General features: G+C 34.9%; 1 long non-coding RNA gene and 1 pseudogene across 2 annotated transcripts in view; one reads left to right on the forward strand and one right to left on the reverse strand.

The window, feature by feature from the left end:
- Window positions 1-2,024: 2,024 nt before the first annotated feature.
- The window catches only part of LOC145720095 (uncharacterized), a 40,618-nt gene continuing 22,548 nt past the window's right edge, over window positions 2,025-20,094 (forward strand). The window contains exon 1 of one of the 2 annotated variants that reach the window (XR_014142816.1): window positions 2,025-2,513. This is a non-coding gene — a long non-coding RNA (uncharacterized LOC145720095). Of the gene's footprint in view, window positions 2,514-2,758; window positions 4,160-20,094 lie in introns of those variants that run through there. The other variant, XR_014142817.1, reaches the window with a different exon arrangement.
- On the reverse strand, window positions 11,898-12,651 carry LOC102744918 (small ribosomal subunit protein eS1 pseudogene; annotated as a pseudogene).

Raw genomic sequence — 20,094 nt, forward strand, 5'->3', positions numbered from 1 at the left:
GCAGCAATTTCCACAATAGCCACACTGTGGAAAGAGCCAAGATGTCCATCAACAGATGAATGGATAAAGAAGAGGTGGTATATATATACAATGGAATATTATGCAGCCATCAAAAGGAATGAAATCTTGCCATTTGCAATGACATGGATGGAACTGGAGAGTGTTATGCTGAATGAAGTAAGTCAGAGAAAGACATGTATCATATGACCTCACTGATATGAGGAATTCTTAATCTCAGGAATCAAACTGAGGTTTGCTGGATTGGTGCGGGGTGGGAGGGCTGGGGCAGCTGGGTGATAGACATTGGGGAGGGTATGTGCTATGGTGAGTGCTGTGAATTGTGCAAGACTGTTTTATCACAGATCTGTACCTCTGAAAGAAATAATACATTATATGTTAAAAAAAAAAAAGAAGAAGTTAGCAGGAGGGGAAGAATGAAGGGGGGCAATCAGAGGGGGAGATGAACCATGAGAGATGATGGACTCCAAAAAACAAACTGAGGGTTCTAGAGGGGAGAAGGTGGGAGGATGGGTTAGCCTGGTGATGGGTATTAAAGAGGGCACGTTCTGCATGGAGCACTGGGTGTTATACGCAAACAATGAATCATGGAACACTACATCAGAAACTAATGATGTAATGTATGGTGATTAACATAACATAAAAAATAAAATGAGATTTTAAAATAATGATAGAATCTCTCATCGCATTTCACATTTATCTTAAAATGACCCTGCCATTTCACCTGAATGTTTGTAAAATATTTTGCTTAAGTGGATGAATTGTGGTCTACTTCTGTTAAAATCTTTCATTAATAGGAATCATGAACAATGCAATTAATAGTCCTAATTTGGAGACTTAAATATTTAACCATGGGTAAGATGGAAAAGAGCAAAGAAAACTGTGATTGATCAGTGTATCATGGCCCCATTCTTGATGACATACAAATAAATTCTAGAATTTCAAATGGAGTTTTGCAAAGCTGATTGTATACTCAAGCCTTTTATATTTTCCCTTGACAATAAGATTTTGTCATACTAGCCATACCTCAGTTCTTTGGAGAACTGCATGGGTATGACCACATGAGTAACAGCTAGACTAATAGATCCTGTAAGTCAGTCATTATTTACTACTTATAGAGTGTCTACTCTATGCCAAATGTAGAACTCTGAACAGAACAGCCACAGACTCTTCCCTCATAGTCCCTAGTTTTCTGATGAGCAAAATGTTTTAAAATCCTAAAAATTTCTATAACATTTATATAACGTTTTAATTGGCAATTGCATTTCTAGGCATTTATAATAAAGAATTGGACAGGTTCACAAACATGAATATTCATAGATTTTCATCCTTGTTTATAAATACCAAAAAAGTAGAAGCAACCCAGATATCCAGCCAAAGAAGATTGGTAAATAAACCATCAGTATGTTAAATCCATACAGTGGAATGCTCTGTAAGGGGTCAAAATGACAATGTACATCTTTGTACATTTACAAATAAAGATATTCACGATATTAAGTGCAAAAAATAGGCTAAAATGTTCATGTACATTTTATGTGCACGTAAACATAGAGAAGGTTATATATTACACATGTTAATTATGACAAATGGAGTTAGTATAAAATAGTAATAAGGAGTTTAGTTCTTGAGGTCCCACTGCTTGGATTCAAATCCTGGCTCCACCCATTTCTAGCTGGGATAATTTGAACTATATACTACTTAACCCCTAATTGTCTTAGTGTCTTCATTTATAAAATGGGTGTAATAATAGTAAAAACCCAGAGTATTGTTGTGAGGATTAAATGTAGTAAGACACAGATGGGGCTTAGAATAGTGCCTGGCCCCTAGGAAGCATTTAAGGGTTAAAATTATGACTAAAATATTAGGGTGGTGAATTAGGGGTCATTTTTATTTTCTTCCTTTTGTTTATGTACATTTTCTAAAATTTCTGCATGGTTCATAGTTTTTGATTCAGCTGACTTGGTTGAAGCTCGCCAAGTCACGATAGGAAAACATGTTACTTAAAATCTTGCAAAACAGAAGAAATAGATATGATGCTTGTTCATTTTTCTGATTTTTGTTTTCATTTAGAAAGCAAATGTTCCTGTTTGTTATCCATGCTCAGAGCCAGCAAAATTTGGTATTATTTTGTCTTCATTCAATAAATATTATACATTTATTATATAATATAATGATATATAAATATTTATATGCTTTCAATAACGTTTATAGAGGGCCTACTGCATGCCTCTTACTCTGCAGAGCACTGAGAGTACAACATGTTTAGTCTCTATTGATAGAAGACAAGTGGTTTCCTCTCTGTGATTAGCATCTAGTCCTATAACATTGGTTTAGAAAGTCTGTATTACAAAATAGGGACTATAAATCACTCAAAGCTCTAACTTTATGTTTTGGAAACAGATCATTGGTCTCACCATTTGCCACCCCCATCATCAACCTTGGCTTGCCCTTACAACCCATGACTTCCTCTTCCATGGGGCTTCTGAAAGAATATGGTGAGTCTCATTGCATTAGTGTTAATAGCAACACAATGATTTTCATTATTTTTGCATTCTTAAAATGTAGTGTCAAACAGCTAGTATTTCCTTTCAATACCATGTCAAAAGATAAAGAGATTTCAGAAACAACTACTAATAACTCATTTTCAGCTCTTTTATTAGAACTTAAGAGATTGGATGTTTTTAATGTGTGTGAATATTAAAGGCTTTAAGAAATTATAAGTTTAAATTCTTATAATTTAAAAAGCCTCTCTATAGTTCAGTTATTGTTGTTTAAAAAATACATAATTCTTCAAAAGAAAATATAGATAATTCTTTAAAGTCCTGTAAGTGTGATTGAGAAATTCTTTGGAACTTGGTGAGTTACTTGAAGACCTAGGGGGCTATTGATTCAAACTATTTTGTAGTTTTCCTCATTTTAACTTATTACTCATGTTCTTGAGCTTCAGGCTGTCATTAAGAGAAAACTCTTTTTGTAGAGTGGGACTTTGACTGATTTTGGAAAAAAATTTTGAAAATTTGCAGAAGAAACTCCTCAAGTTCTTAAGGCACTTGCATAAAATTTCCTTTATCCAACTACAATTTTACCAGCATTTCGCTGTGTGTATTATTTTAAAAGGAATTCAAGCATCAGATGGAGGCTCAAGTAACACATTTTCATTAATCCAACCAATATTCACCAAAACTTTTAATATTGTGAATATAATGTCAGAATCTCGAACACATGTAAATGTTTAAAATTTTTGAATGTTGAATTGATCCATAGCTTGAATTCTTTTCAGGCTTGATTAGATAGTTTAGGCCCGAGGTAGTATAAATAATGGGTGGGTCTCAATTGAGTCTAGAATTGAATATGTATATGAAGAAGTAAATGCTGTCAAAAATTCTTCATAAAGCATAGGATCTAATGGGTGAAATAGTTTTAATAGATAATAATCTTGAAATCTGATAATCCTGAAAGCTGAGGTTTGCAGCCTTTAACTACCTCATAAGTGAAAGTTCTGTGACATTTAGAGTTTATTCACAATCGTACTAAGCATTGATAAAAGCCTCTCTTTTCAAATACCATTGAACTCAGATAAATCACATTTATTTAGAGGCACCCTCACAGAGCTGGCTCTAAGCTCATTGAAGGGTTCAGTAATTCTCATGGCTTTACTCCGAATGTAGAAATTTAAGTCATTTTCCATATACATGGAGCTTACCATACAGGGGCTTGACCACTGTTTGTTTAATGCTAAAGAAAAGACAGAAAATCTTTCTAAAACATTCGTTGAGAGAATCTCAGTTACTAGCTGCAGATTATTGTGAAATTGTGAGTAGAAGGCCAGCAGAATGGGGCAGTCACCTACAGGATGTGTTCTGAGATTTGCTAAATGTTCTGTCCATGCAAAAATGTTCTCCTGAAATATCTGAACTATTTACTAATAGAGGCATAGCTTCATAGAAGCTAAAGTCTCCTTGTAGTTATCACAGTGACAGGCACACATTAGGCATTAATAAACATTTGTTGAATGAATGAATAAATGAAGACAAATTAAAAGAAGTCCCCCAAATGGAATATATTTCTATGTATCTGTGTGTCTGTTTGTGCATAGTAGGCTAAAATTTGATAACTGCTAAAAGAAAACTGAATTTGGGAAGTAAGTAAAATACAAAAACAACAACAAATATAAACATGCAAAAGAATGGCACTGGACCCTTTTTTTTTTTTTACAATTCTGGTTTACACTGATTATGTTTAGACTGCAGAGATACCATAAAAATAAGTAAAAGGTTATACATTTAGCTTATATGCTTTAAAACCAAATTGTTGGACAGATTATTAGTTTTATGATATAAGTCTCTCAATACTCATATAACTTCATGGGGAGTTGGAAGGTTGAACATGCTGAAAGTGTAAAAAATTTCAATATAAATATTATTTCCAAATGCTATAGGGTAGCTGTTCTTTTTTCCTTAAAACGAAATGTACTTTTAATCAAATAAGAATGGGAATTTCATCATTGCTTTGTTGTATATGAAGTATTGTTTTATTTTGCTTTGTTTTCAGCCAAACCACTCTTTTATAATAGCAACATTTTTTTTTTTAATGAGAACAGAAATATCTGAAGTCTTGTGGCCAGCAACTTACTTTATGTAAGCTATTAGAGAAATATGAAAGATGTTGATTTTCTTTTTGAATAACCTAGGTGTGGTCCTGGTTTTGTGTCTTGGGTGAAAATGATGAATACTTTACGAATACTTTTTAGAATTCATGTTAATTTTTTAGTTCATTTTATGGCTTTAATCTACAAATTTATCCGACAAAGCTTTTTCTCCACACCATTATTAACACTGTTTAGTAAGCTACAGCTTCACTGAATGTCTGAAACAGTCACTGAGGTCTATTTAATAAGAGAATGTAGCTTAAATTGTGAGGGAATGCAGATCTTGTGGTTTTCTCAGGGGTGTATGGTAAATTACTGGGCCCTTAAATTAAAATTGCCCAATTCTTTTTTAGAATAAATGAATTATTCTTATTAAAGGAAAAAGGAAAGGAGATTAGAACATGGGAGTTAAGACAAAGTCATGATTTCTATTCATTTGACCTATATATATTATTATATATGATATATAATAATTATGTTATATTACATATAAATGTATATACTTTATACTACTTGAAGCCTTGACTTTTAAAGTGGTACAGTAGTCCCCCTTTATCTGAAGGTTAAGATATTCCAAAACCCCCAGTGGATGCCTGAAACTGCAGACAGTACCGAACCCTATATATAGTATGTGTTTTCCTATACATACATATCTCTGGTAAAGTTTAATTTATACATTAGGCACAATAAGAGATTAACAACTAATAATAACAGAACAATTATAACAATATACTGTAATACAAATTATGTGAATGTGGTCTCTCTCTCAAAATATCTTATTGTACTGTACTCACCTTTTTCCTGTGATGATGTGAGGTGATAAAATGCCTACTGATGCAAGGAAGTGAGATGAATGACGTAGGCATCATGATACAGCGTTAGGCTTCTATTGACCTTCTGACCGTATGTCAGAAGGAGGATCATCTGCTTCCGGATCCTGGTTGACTGCAGATAACTGAAACCACAGAAAGTGAAAGTGCAGATAAAGGGGACTCCTATATAGCACAGTAGAGCAGGCACTGAAGTTATTCTAGTCACTCTAATGAGGTTAGAATTCTGGCTCTGCCAGTTTCTAGCTGGAAAACCTCATCTAAGTTACTTAATCACTCCATGACTCAGTTTCCTCATTGATTAAATGGGGGAATAATCACAGTACCAACCTCAAAATTTTTAGATTACATTACATCCTGGTGCTTAATAAAATTGAGCTTTGACTATTAGCCTCAGTTCCCTAGATGTAAATAGTAAAACATAATAGACTTGAAAACGTGTAAATAGTAAAACATAATAGACTTGAAAACGTTCAGTGACCGATCCTAAAGGATGTATTACTAGAAGCACAAGACAAACCTCTGTACCACACTAACTTAAACTATCATGGCACAGAACTCAGGAAGTGAGGTTTATTGTTATTGTATAAACACAGTCACTGTGGCCTTTCCTGCATTCAGCTATTTTTGTCATTGTCGTTGTTGGCATCCTGTTCTAGACCTTGAATCTGCCTGTTTACTCTGCTATTTCAATAAATTTGGCAGGTCACACTGAAACTGATATTCCTCAGGCACCCCTTTCACCAGTAATTTCAAAGCTTTTTCTCCATTTTTATGATTCTAAGGGAATAGGCCCATGGTAGGAATTCTTTAATAGGATTTTTCAATATAAAGTTCTGGGAAGAAGGGAAATGTTTCCAAAAAGCCCACCTTGTTCTACATGAGATCCAACTCAGTTGTGTGGCTTGGTGTGAATCCGTTCAATTCTCTGGGTTATATTTGCATCATCTGTAATCTTTGAGGAAAGAATGACTGCCTTCAATGAAAGGAATGAAAGGTTAGAAAATTTCCTTTTCCTGTATGACTGCTTCTCAGATATTGAAATCTCTCTCCAAAATCATTGACCAAGGAAATCTCTCTAACTCTGTATGCCTTTTTTTGTGATCTTATCCCTTACCTTTTTTGCTCTTAAAACATGTTTACTGTTCTCCCTGAACTCATAGCCAGTAACCAGCAAAAACCCTAAATCTTTACCCTCTGCTAAGTGTTCCCTTCACCTCTTGGTCTTACTGAAATCTATGCTCTGTCTCCAGCCCTGAGGACATTTCTTCCTCTGCTGCGCTCTCAAGTGGTGATGGTCTCCTCTCCCATGCCTCACCCATCTGGGATTGGAGATGGGGAAGTGACCTCCTTATTCCTCATACTGTTTCCAGACCGTTCTCCCTTTCTCTAACACACCCAGCTTTGAATCCCATGTCATCAAAGGATATCTTCCATTATCTCTTCTTCTTAGTCTGTTGATTTGTATCCATTCTCTCATATCTTAAAGAATTTAGCCCCTGGGTCCTTGTGACTTTCTCTAGTGCTAGTCTTGTAAGAACTGTGATTTTGGTGTCCAATAAGCGGTCTGATTCATTGGCTTCTCCATTCCTTGAGCTCTTTTCGTCCAATGATTTTACCTTCCATCATACTACATATATTCTCTGATAGTTATACCTTTGAAATTTTTCCAAAACCTGACTTTGAAGAGCACTACCATCCAACCAGATCACCCTTTAAACTCTAAAAATATTTTTAGTCCCACTAAGAGTCTTGGGGCCCTCAGTGCTCATAGAAGTCTGGCCGAAAATTTTTGAATTTCTTCTCTAGATATACTCATTCCCTTGGTAATTTCAACCAATCTGTGTCTTTAAATATCATTTATATGCTGATGACTCCAAACGTATCTCCAGCCTGGTTATTCTCCTGAACTCCAGCTCACATTCAACTGCTTAATCAGCATTTCTACTTGATTTGTAAATAGGCACTTCAAATCTAATATGTCCAATGCAGGAACTTTGTAGGTGGTGTTCTCTTTGCCTGGAAAGCATCACTCCTTGACCACTTTTGGGCTTTTGTCCAAATGCCTCCTTATTAGTGAGGCCATTCCTGCCAGCATGGTTTACCTCTCCTGCTTTACTTTGATCTCTAACACTTGAGGTCTCAGGACATGTTGCTTCTTTTATTTATCTGATTTTGTCTGCCTCCTCCTGCTAGAATGTCAGCTCCATGAAGGCAGATAGTTTTGACTGATTTATTCACTACTAAATCCCTTGGATCCAGAATCATTCTTGGCATGTAGGAAGTGCTCACTATATTTTGTTGGATGAGTGAAGATACTATTTTATTTTCTAAAAGACTGGTACCAGTTTTCATATTTATTTTTTTTCTATTTAATGAAGAGATTTATCTAATTTATTAGAATAAATATTTTCACCCATGGAGCTCAAATATGTTGTTTTCATTTTGAATAAAAAATATAGCTGAAAAAAAATACAGGTGTGTGTGTGTGTGTGTTTCTGAGAACATGGTGAACAACTATGCAGAGAAAGACTTTTGGGTACAGAACACTTAAAAATGCTGGTTAAATATTAAAAGATAAGATTAAAAACCTGGCTGAACTGGCAGGAAAGCATAAAAATAATAAAACCAGAAAATATAAGAAAGTCTGATTCCATAAGAAATAATAATTAATATTATTTAGAGTAGTTTGTTTTTAGGGCTCATACCTGTTCTTGGTAGCTTAGAACTTTCCTAGTTAAAACAAACAAACAACAAAACATTGGTATCACTTCTCTCCCTTTCCTTATCAACCAATCAATCATATATATGTGTACATGTATTTATTAGGCCTCAGGAATCCAGAATTAGATTAATAGAATTCCTTTTTATCATGATGCATTATTATCACTTGTTCATGGATTGCGCTCTTTTATTTTTTATTTCCTATTTTTTTTTAAATAATATTGATAGCTATTGACATCTACTTATGTGCCCTTCCAGAATCCTATCCTTTTGCTTCCACCCTAGATTGCTAGATTTGGAGGAGTTCTATTAAATTTTTGATACTAATCCTTTGTTAGTTATACTGTGGCTAGTCTTTTCACTTTCTTTAAGGTGTCTTTGATAAATAATATCAATTTAAATATAGTAAAATTTAACACAAATGTTACCTTCTTTGGGACAAAAAAGTGACTATGAAGTACTTGCTGGTTTGTTCTTTCTCTATTCTGAATTTCTTACTATCATTATACATTATTTCAATTTTGTCTTTTTTTAACTTTAATCTCACAAGCCATGCCATAATTGTTAATATAAAGATGATGTTTGTTTAGATTTACCTGCCTCCAGGTAAATCAAGAATTGAAAGAAACATAATTTTTCAGAATGAAATACAGATGATATATCCTTTTATATATATAGGCCTTTTTAAAGTCTCAATAATATTTGATAGTTTTCTGCATCTTTTTTTAGATTTATTTCTATGCATTTGACATTTCTGGTTCTATTTTAAATGCTATTTTAAATTTTATTTCAGACCCTACCCGCTTTTCTACAATATAGAAATACTGTTGATCTTTTTTACATGGACCTTATATCTTACGGACTTTATAAATTAGCATAACTTCTAATAGTTTATCTGGTTTATCTGTTGATCCTTCTAGATTTTCTAAATACACAATCATGTTGTCCTTGAATGATGACAGTTTTTTGTTCTTTTCTATTTTAGACATTTTCTTATTTTTTTTTACTTTATAGCATTTGTTAACCCCCCTGTCTGCACAATGTAACACAGAAATGGTGAGCAGCTTTCTTTTCTCAATTCCTATCTCAGAAGGAATTATTATATATATATATATATAAGCATTAAGTATAATGTATAGTATTTGTTAAAGCCTCTCTATATTATTTTAAAAAGTTCTTGCTTAGTTAAGAGGTTTTTATCATGAGTCAATGTTGAATTTTATCAGATGATTTTATTTTGATTTCTTAAGATGATTATATGATTTCTCTCCTTTGTTCTTTTAATGTAATGAATTATGCTCATTGATTTTCAGATGTTAAACTATTCTTCAACCTTGGAATAAACCTAACTTGAATTTAATTTGTTGATATTCTGTTGAGGATTTTTAAACTTACATCGAAAAGAGAAATGACCTGTAATTTTCCTTGTTTATAATGTTCTTGTCAGGATTTGGCATTGAGGTACTGACATTATATGATAGGTTGGAAAAGATTCCCTATTCCCTCTTTGTTTGTTTGTCTGGAAGAATTTGTGTAAGATTGTGGTATTTTTTTCTTAAATGTTGGGGGAAAATCAGTATTGATGCCACCTGGCCTGGAGATTTCTTTATATGGAATTTTAAAATCACAGATTAAATGTCTTTAATAAAATTATGACTGATGAAACTATTTTCATCTTTTGTCAGTTTTTGTAAGTTATGTTTATAGAAATATGTCTAAATTGTCAAAAGTATTGCCATAAACTTGTCCATAATAACAGTTATACTGATGTCTCCTTTCTAATTTTCTATATTAATTATTTAGGTTTTCTCTCTCTCCCACATTCCCTTCCTTTTTCTCTTGGGTCATTTGTGCTGAAGGTCTGTCAACTTTATTTATTTTTATTTATTTATTTATTTTAGAAGAAACAGCTTTTAGCTTTTCTAATTTTCTTTGTAGTGTATTCCTTTCTATTTCATGAATTTCTATTAAACATTATATTTTCCTGCTCTCATATTGGTCAGCTCTGAGTGAGCACTTTCTTTGAGAACCTAATATTTATTATTTGATTTTCCTTCAGCATTTACTCATTATAATGAACATTTTTATTTTTTTAAAGATTTTATTTATTTATTTGTCAGAGAGAGAGAGAGAGAGCACAGGCAGGGGGAGCGGCAGTGGGAGAGGGAGAAGCAGACTCCCCACTGAGCAGGGAGCCCAATGTGGGACTCGCTCCCAGGACTCTGTGATCATGACCTGAACCGAAGGCTGGCGCTTAACCGACCGAGCCACCCAGGCATCCCACAATGAACATTTTTTAAAATATGTTACATATGGTATTATTATTCTCAATTACTGTGACAGAATCTTCTCTCAATAAAAGGGTTGAGTTTTAGGAGGGCAACACTTCCCCTTTAAAAAGAGCCAATAGAAAGGTAGACATTTGGGAACTCAAAAAACGCTTTATAAATAGCTTTTGTTCCCCTGTGAACATAGCTTAAAATAAACAAAACCCTTGCTGTTAGACTCATATTGTATTGAGATCACTAGCCAAATGTTAGGTTTCATTTTTTTTTTTCTATTATAAAAACACAGGGCGCCTGGGTGGCTCAGTCGTTAAGCGTCTGCCTTCAGCTCAGGTCATGATCCCGGGGTCCTGGGGTCGAGCCTTATGTCGGGCTCCCTGCTCTGCGGGAAGCCTGCTTCTCCCTCTCCCACTCCCCCTGCTTGTGTTCCCTCTCTCCGTCTCTCTGTCAAATAAATAAATAAAATCTTTAAAAATAAATAAATAAATATAAAAATACATAGAACCATATTAAAGAACAATTTGGAAAAAAAAAAATAAAAAAGAAAAATCTTGTCCGTTAATGCCACTACCCTCTGACAGCCATGCTTAACAACTTGGTTTATTTCCTTCCAATTTTGTTCCTTTGCATCTTTTTAAAACCTAGCGGCAATACTTAAATTTTTTTTTTCTAGTTAAGTCTAAGATAATAGTTTTCTTTCATTAATTGGACATGAGCATCCATTTCATTTTCTCTCAACAACTATAAGGGAATTCTCACCCATATGCCAGTGCAGAAAACTCCCTCGAGCTTCTTCACCTGCCCACCCCATCAGAGGTTATTCAGGAACTAGTTAGCTTGGGTTGCTGTAACAAAATACCATAGACTGGGTGGCTAAAACAGCAGAAATATTTTCTCACAGTTCTGAAGGCTGAAAGTGTCTGCATATTCAGGTTCTGATGAGAGCTCTCTTCCTGGCTTGCAGACAGCTGCCTTCTGTCTGTTTTGTCATATGGCCTTTTCTGAGAGCACACATTCAGAGAGGGAGAGAGCTCTCTGGTCAATCTTAATAGGGGCAATAATCTCATCATGAGGGCCCCATCCTCGTGACCTCATCTAAACCTAATTGCCAAAGGCACCATCTCCAAATACTATCACCCTGGGGGTAAGGGCTTCAACATATGAGTTTGGGGGGGAACACAATTCAGTCCACAGCACTCAGTTTATCAGAGGAGGAAACGCCATGTTCTTTGTTCCTGCCTTCGGACACTATGCGAAGCCAACTGAAGGGAAGGGGTTAGAGAGGCATTTTCAACTCATTGTAGAAATGGAAAGTAGATTTTTTAAAAATAATAAATTCTTTTTCTTTTTTAAACATCACAAGATTTTTTTTCACCATTAAATGTCTGAATTTTAAACAGATTCTTGGACTGGTGGCTCCTATCCATCAGCTCAATCAACTTTAGCACTGTTCTCATCCCCAGTAGGTTTTCCAGAATTACTACCTTCACTCTATGAGCTTTCCCAATTCAAACTTGGGCTTCTTGAGCATTTTTACTTTTCTGACATCCTGGAGTGGATAAATAGACTGACAAGTCTTTCTGTGTCTTTTCCAGTGCTGTCTGGAATCAATTTATTGACCACTTCTTTCAAGTCATTTGTCTGCCCCTCTCAGGTCATGGATTTCCATCATCTTTTTCTGAATTTGGAGGTCCCGTTGGTGCTGAGTATAAGAGGTCTTCTGAATCTGATTGTTAGTTTTTTTTGGTAAAACCAACACAAAATAGATGAAGCAAATAACCATCAGTAGTCTTGACATCAACATGAACTTCAGTATGGTCTGCCATTTTCTGACCACGGAATACATTTTGTCATGGGTAAGATCCATGCCATGGAAATCAGCCAGGCAGTTTTTGCCCTGAACATCCTCAGTAATTTGCTTGAATTTTCTAAGTGCAACTTCATCATTCCACAGATCAGCAAGGTTCACTTCAAAAACATGACCCTTGAGGCCATTAGATGCGATTTGGGTTCCTTGAGTTCTCGTGACTAGTGTTTTCCCAATATTTTTTATATTGAACATAGCTGGTGCTTTTCTATCATACCAATCTTTCTTAGAAAATGGATCAATCACTTTCTTCTTGGTTCCCTTTTTGCTATCTTTCATAAGGTGCTTTTTCTTGCCCCAAAATAATAAGTTCTAAACATTCTAAATAGATTCAGTTTAATTCAGGAATCCACTGTATTATAACAGGTGGAGTGGGAGGGAGATGATGCTTGCCTTGTGTACATTTAGACTGTCACTTCTTTTTTTTTTTTAAAGATTTTATTTATTTATTTGAGAGAGAGAGAGCACGAGAATAGGGAGGGTCAGAGGGAGAAGCAGACTCCCCACTGAGCAGGCAGCCCGATGTGGGACTCCATCCAGGGACTCCAAGATCATGACCTGAGCCGAAGGCAGTTGCCCAACCAACTGAGCCACCCAGGCGCCCTAGACTGTCGCTTCTTGCATTTTGATTCTGTGGTCACCTATCTCCCCCAATTCTACTGTGATCATCAAGTACCTTCTCATAAGTATTTTCATTTATTGATGTAATGTCAATTATTATTTTATACCAAGGCGATTCTAAAAATGATTTGAAAAAGCTGAAACTTAAGATATTCCAAATATTTTTGTTATTTTATTTTATGCCTCAGTGGCTACTAAAAACATCAACTGAAGGATAGATGTTTATAATAAAATAATAGAATAAATTTGTTCTTAATATAATAATAATATAATTTGTATCATTCCTTACTGGTAATAAGTTTCTTTTTACATGTTGTGTCCTTGATTCTCATGGGCTATTCAGGCATAGCTGATCTAACTTTTCCCATTGTTCAGATGAAGAAACTAAATATTAAAAAGTTTGCAAGTAGCTCAAATCTCACAAGTATCAGGCTTCTGATTTCCAGTTCTTATTCCATTTTGTTGTATTGCTTTATATATGTTCATATTGTCTTATACGTATTTATGAATATTTTGCTCTTTAAATATAAAATTGGGATAATTTCTTCAATATCTTTTCTTTTTTTTAAAGTAAACTCCACACCTAACGTGGGGCTTGAATTCATGACCCCAAGATCAAGAGTCTCATTCTCCACTGAATGAGCCAGCCAGGTGCCCCTAACATTGGGATATTTTAAGGCTATATTTCATGATAAAACAGAGTGATTCAATATAGGATGGGCTTATAAAATGAGTAATTTGTAGTACATACAATGTTATGAACTAAAGGGTTGTGTCAATTTGTGTGATTTTTGAGAGTTTTTCTACATCTGATCCCATGTAATCTAAATATGGTGTTTCTCACTGTTATACGTATTTTTAGAAGTACATTTTCAATCAGTCTTACAAATTTATCAATAATGTTACTATATCATGTACAGTTTTAGAGTGTTAGCCTTTATGTTGAATTGTAAATTATTTGTATTGCTGTTTCAGTATGTAACAATATAATAGGAAAGATAGCTTTCTTACATTATTCCCCACTGCTCACGTTAATAGACATTTCATAAAAATACAAGTGTTTTATTGTCTGAAAATGCACCTTGGCTCATCTTCTGTAGGAAAATGTAAAAAGTGTTTTTAATATACCCAATTCTAAATAATAAAAAATTTTCATGCTGGGAGAAATGCATACTCTGATATTAAAAGTGTTCAGCAAATCTCAAAGAGATACTTGAAGTATGTGAAAAAGCCCTTTTCATTCCATTACAGGAATACCTGTGTCTTGAATCCAGGTATCTCTCTCTGTTCATTGTATGGTCTATCAGGAAAAGGAAAACCAACAGGGTTTAGCTACTTTTAGTTAAGCTAATTTCTGAAATTTCAAGAGATTAAATATATCATCTATAAGTATTGATGGTGGCAGGAAGATACATTACATAGTGTATTACAGATACTTCCTATTCAAAATAATCTTGAAATATAACATTTAATAATCACAAGTAGGTAATTCATTTGTGTATCTTGAAGCAAGACTGAAAGGGCATCTTTAGACCAATGATGTACAATAGAAATAAAATGTGAGACATACTTATAATTTAAATTTTCTAGTAGCCACATTAAATAAGAGAAACAGATGAAATAAATTTTAAACACATTTACTTTAACCTAATATATATAAAATTTACCATTTATATATAATCAGTATGAAAGATTATTAGTATCATATTTTACATTCCTTTTTTCTTACTGTCTTTGAAATCTGGTGTATGATTTAAAATACAGCACAACTCAGTTCATACTAGCCATATTTCAAGTGCACATAGCCACACATTACTGGACTAAGAACACAACCTTGGATTTTGGGTTGTAGTGGACATCGATCTCTCATTCTTGGCACATAGTAAATGGACAGTAAATGTTTAAAAAAAAAGAAGAAAAAAAGGTAGCAAAGATAGGTCATACAAATTTGTAGTCTGATCAGAATATATATATCCACTTAGTAGATGGATGATCTTGGTAAGGATATTTACCCTTCCCAACCTCAGTGTTCTTTTGTAGAAATGAGATATTTGTATGTGTCTTTCAGTATTATTGTGAGAGAATTAAATGAGGGTGACAAAGGTAGAACACCTACTTGGTTTCTTTCCATCTCATTTCCCTTTGGAAATCTGAATTGTCATACATTAGACGACATAATCTATTTGTATCCACTTTTATTAGATCTTATAAATTGCCCCACCAAACATTACATTTTTTTCAGTTAAAGTGAGTGGAAAGAAAGAAACTAGAATCAGAGTAGAAGGTTCTTGGCATCAGGATTATAGCCAAGGACAGTTATGTTAAATCGCTTAGCATGCTGTGGAATTAATTGCCCATGATCTTAATTATAAATATTTAATACTTAATTTATAAAACATCCTTTAAACACGCAGGTCTACATTCAGATGTATGAACATTTTGGTAAATAAGCTTCAGTCTGATAGTTTAAAAAGTTAATGGCATAATCACTTCAGATCTTCTTATTTCCCTTCTTCTCAGACCTCACCTACGGCTCAGGAACTTGCAGTAAGAAATAGAAGCGTGATCTGTTCTTTTCTTTCCTCCATTCACACATACACATACACAATACAACACATATGCTGAGATGTGCAGAAAATATACATGTATGGTGAGGGGGCTGGCTTCATGGGCATGTGACACTGTTGTCACCCAGGACTCCGCCCTCAGAAGGGAATCAGTTCTGGGGATTAATGCTCTGTGGTCACCCTCTTGAACTTCCTAGTAACTTACCTTTAAATTTGTGGTTTGTAAGTGAGTCTGATAGGATAATAGAATAAGCATTGGAAGCTTGGAACCTTAATTCACAAGTGGTTCCAACTCCTGCCTCCCTACCTGTCCTCCCCTCCCGGGATGGAGTCTTGACCACCCACTCCCAGGTTCCAGCCTAGTGACTGCAGACACCCTCTGTCCCATTTGTGTTTGTAGAGCAAGGAGCATCTGGTGAATGAGTGCAACCTGCACACCTGAGGATCTGCACTCACCCAGCAAGTGTTCCCATACTCAAGAGAGCACAACAATATATTGCAAATAAAACCTGCTATGATAGACTGAGAGAGACCAATGAATAAATGAAAATCTGGTATGATGTGATGAATAATTATAAAGTTAACCCTGTGTGAGCAGTACCCCCACTCCCACCCGGTCTCTTCCCAATTAGAACACTCTTACTCAGCCCTCAGTGTTAACCACCGGCTTTGGTTTTGTGATAACAATTTCCATGCTTTTCTCTCTGGTATTACCACCCAGAATGATAATTATTTGTGCCTATTTAAAAATTTTATATAAATTAAATTATACTGCATATATTTCTTATGCCCTGTCTGTTTTGCTCAATACTGCTTGCAAAAATTTTCCATGCTGTTACGGACTACTGTAGCTTGTTCATTCTCACTAATGTACAGTATGCCATTTTAGGAATATATCATGTAATATTTAGTCTACCTTGATGGACATTTGAGTTGTTTTCACTTTAGGGCTGTATCAGTACTACTGTGTATGTCTGCCGTTGTGCATCTGCAAGGGGTTCTCCAGGGTATATACCAAGGAGAGAATTTTCTGGTTCATGGGTTATGTATACCTTAAACTTCTCAATAATTCCAGTATTCCAAGGTTGGTACTAATTCATGTTCACACTTGCAGGGAATAAACAGTCTCATTGTTCTACATCCTCTTCAGCATTTGAAATTGTTAAAATTGTAAATTTGTGCCTATCAGTTGGGATTCAGTGTTTAAAAACTTTTTTTAAAGATTTATTTATTTATTTTAAAGAGAAACAGCGAGCGAGCACAAGCAAGAGGGCAGGGAGAGGGACAGAGAATCTCAAGCAGACCCTGCACTGAGCATGGAGTCCAAATGGGGGCTCTATCCCACGACCTTGAGATCACGACCTGAGCTGAAATCAAGAGTTGGATGCTTAACTGACTGTACCATCCAGGCGCCCCACATATTTAAAAATTTTTAAACACTGGGGGCACATGGGTGGTGGAATTGGTTAAGGGTCTGACTCCTGGTTCCGGCTCAGGTTGGGGGCCTCAGGGTCTTGGGATCAAGCCCTTCTGGGGCTCGGTGCTCAGCAGGGAGTCTGCTTGAGATTCTCTCTCCTTCCCTCTCCATTTGCCCCTCCCCTCCCTGTGCATGTGCAAATACACACACTCTCTCTCAAATAAATAAATGAATCTTTAAATTTTTTTTTAAATTTTAATTTCTCTGATTATTGATGAGATTGAACACTCTTATCATATGCTTCTTGGCCATTTGGATTTCCTGTTAAAAAAAAATCTTGTTTAATTACTTTTTTCCATTTTTCTTTTGAGTTGTTGCCTTTTTCTTATTGAGTTTTAAAAATTTCTCATTTAATTTCATAAACTGTGTCTTTGTCAGTTGCATGTGTTGAAAAAAATTTCTCTATCTCTATGGCTTGTCTTCGTATACTCTTTTATGGTGCCTTGACAAATAGAAATTGAATTTATCAGTGTTTCCTTTATGACTATTTCCTTTTGTATCTTGTTTGTAAACTTCAGTGTAAAACCTTCACTACCTAAAGGTCATTAAATTAATGTCCATTAATGTCTTCTAAATTTTCATAGTTTTTATGTTTATATTTAGGTTTTAAGATTTTTGAAGTGTATTTTTGTGTAAGGTGTGAGAGAAGGGTCCAGTTTCATTCCCTCCCCAATCTCCCCACTCTCTGCTGCCATAGTGATGCTCAATTGTCCTAGACATATTTATTGAAAAGTCTCTCTTTACCCAGTGGTCTTCTGGGTCACCTCTGTCATATACTAAATGTCCACATATGCATAGATCTGTTGCTGTGTCTTATTCTGTTTCATTGATCTGTTTGTCTAGTCTTAGAAGAGTACCACATGCTTCTAATTACCATCTATTTATAATAAATCTTTTGTCTAGTTTTTTAGCTGTTTGTGACAGGCAGTCAATTCCCATAGCAGTTAATATTTCAAAAGTGGAAGACATACTTTCTTTATATATAACTATGACTCTTTCCTATGAACAGTAATGGAATTTGTATCTATTTATTCTTCCTTCTTGTCTCCTTTATCCACCACCCAATTTTATCAGATATGTTTTTTTCTTAGTGTATAGGTATACATTAAGAGTATACATGATAATGATTTCACTCATATGTGGAATTTAAGAAACAAAAGAAATGAGCAAAGGGAAAAAAAAAAGAGAAAGGCAAAATCAAGAAACAGACTATTAACTATAGAGAACAAAGTGATGGTTACCAGAGGGGAGGTTGGTGGGGAGATGGGTTAAATAGATGATGGGGATTAAGGAGGGCACTTGTTATGATGAGCACTGGATGTTGTATGGAAGTGTTGAATCATTGTATTATACACTGGGAACTAATATTACACTGTATGTTAACTGTACTGGAATTTAAATAAAAACTTAAAAAAGAGTATACATGGTATTCATACTTTAAATATACCTATTTTTGTACCAAGTGATTTACTAATTCCAAATGAGAATTACTCCCCTTGACTATAAAAGATGTGGAAATCAGCTGCTTACATCATTTACCAACTTCATCTCATTCTCAAAATTTTGATTAGTTACTTATTGATTGTGTCATCTAGGCTAGGATGAAATTCTTACATCATGCTCATTTTTCATAGACATTTCTCTACTGCCTTTTAGCTTGCAGCTTTGCTTTTTATAGGTATATTGTTCTTTTTGCCTGGCTATTCAAAGGATTTTTTATTTCTGAATTCTTGTAATATTTCTTAGATATGTTTTGGTGAGCATTATGCTGTGACAATTTTTTTTTCCTGATATAAAGTATGTCCTTCAAATTGAAGGTTCTAGTCTTATTTTATTTCAATGTTTATTTCTTAAACTATGTTTTTAATATATTTTTATTCTATTACTTTGTTTCTTTTCTTCTTTTGCCTGTTTCCTATGTCTGTCATTTTTCTTCTGATCCCTTTGAACTTTCTTTTTTATGTTTCATGTTCACTTTTATCAATCCTATTTTCAGTGCCCCATACTCCGTCTTCATTTCTGCAAATAATTTAGTTTTTTTCCCTTTACGTCTTTGTGGGCTGCATCAACTCAAGCAGTGATCTCTATTGTGTCACCATATCTTTCTTCAGCTTTTATATCCATTTTTTTGAGTATTCTTTAAATAGAAGCAATTATATTTTTTCCTCCAAAACCTTTTTTTTTTTTTAAAGATTTTATTTATTTATTTGACAGAGAGAGACAGCGAGAGAGAGAACACAAGCAGGGGGAGTGGGAGAGGGAGAAGCAGGCTTCCCGGCGAGCAGGGAGCCTGATGCAGGGCTTGATCCCAGGACTCTGGGATCATGACCTGAGCCGAAGGCAGACGCTTAACAACTGAGCCACCCAGGCGTCCCCTTCTGAAACCTTTCTTAAACAATATATTTGGTTAAAATGTTTATCTTTCTTGTGGCAATATTTTTCACCTTTTTTTTTTTTCCCCTGGCAACACTTTTCTTATGGTATTCATGTGTTATTTTTAAAAATACCTTTTCCATTTTGTTTGCTTCTGCAGTATTTTGGTATATATTTTATGCTAGATGATGACGATGATGATGATGATGATTACTCACTTTGAAATGGGGTGCATTCTTCCTGGACCAGCCATTTGTAGGAGGTTTGCAGATAGGAGTGGCCAGAGCAGTGTTCCAGGTTAATGGAAAACACTTTTAATGACACAGATCTATGGTGTGCATGAGTTCTTTTAGCCTTTGCTTCTCCCCAGCCATTTTATTTCCACTCTGAAGGACAGCTCACATTGCTGAATGTCTCTCCTTACCCTCCACTTCAACTGGAGGTTGAGTCCTGAAAATCTGCTTCATTTATGTGATTTCTCATTCAGTCAGTCCCACCTTCCCAACTTCTTGAGACCTTGTGAAAATGTGGTCCAGTGCACTTCTGTTGTCAGAATAAACACCTTATTTCCATTTTTCCCCCAAAGGGATTTGCTCCCCAAGATGTGGTTACTTATGTTGGAGAATTATTCTCTGCATTACCTGAGATCAGCAACTGTGGTGTCTTTAATTTCCTCTTCTTGCA

Source organism: Leptonychotes weddellii, chromosome 2, assembly GCF_054177405.1.
Source record: "Leptonychotes weddellii isolate Sample4059 chromosome 2, ASM5417740v2, whole genome shotgun sequence".
Classification (NCBI taxonomy): Eukaryota; Metazoa; Chordata; class Mammalia; order Carnivora; family Phocidae; genus Leptonychotes; species Leptonychotes weddellii.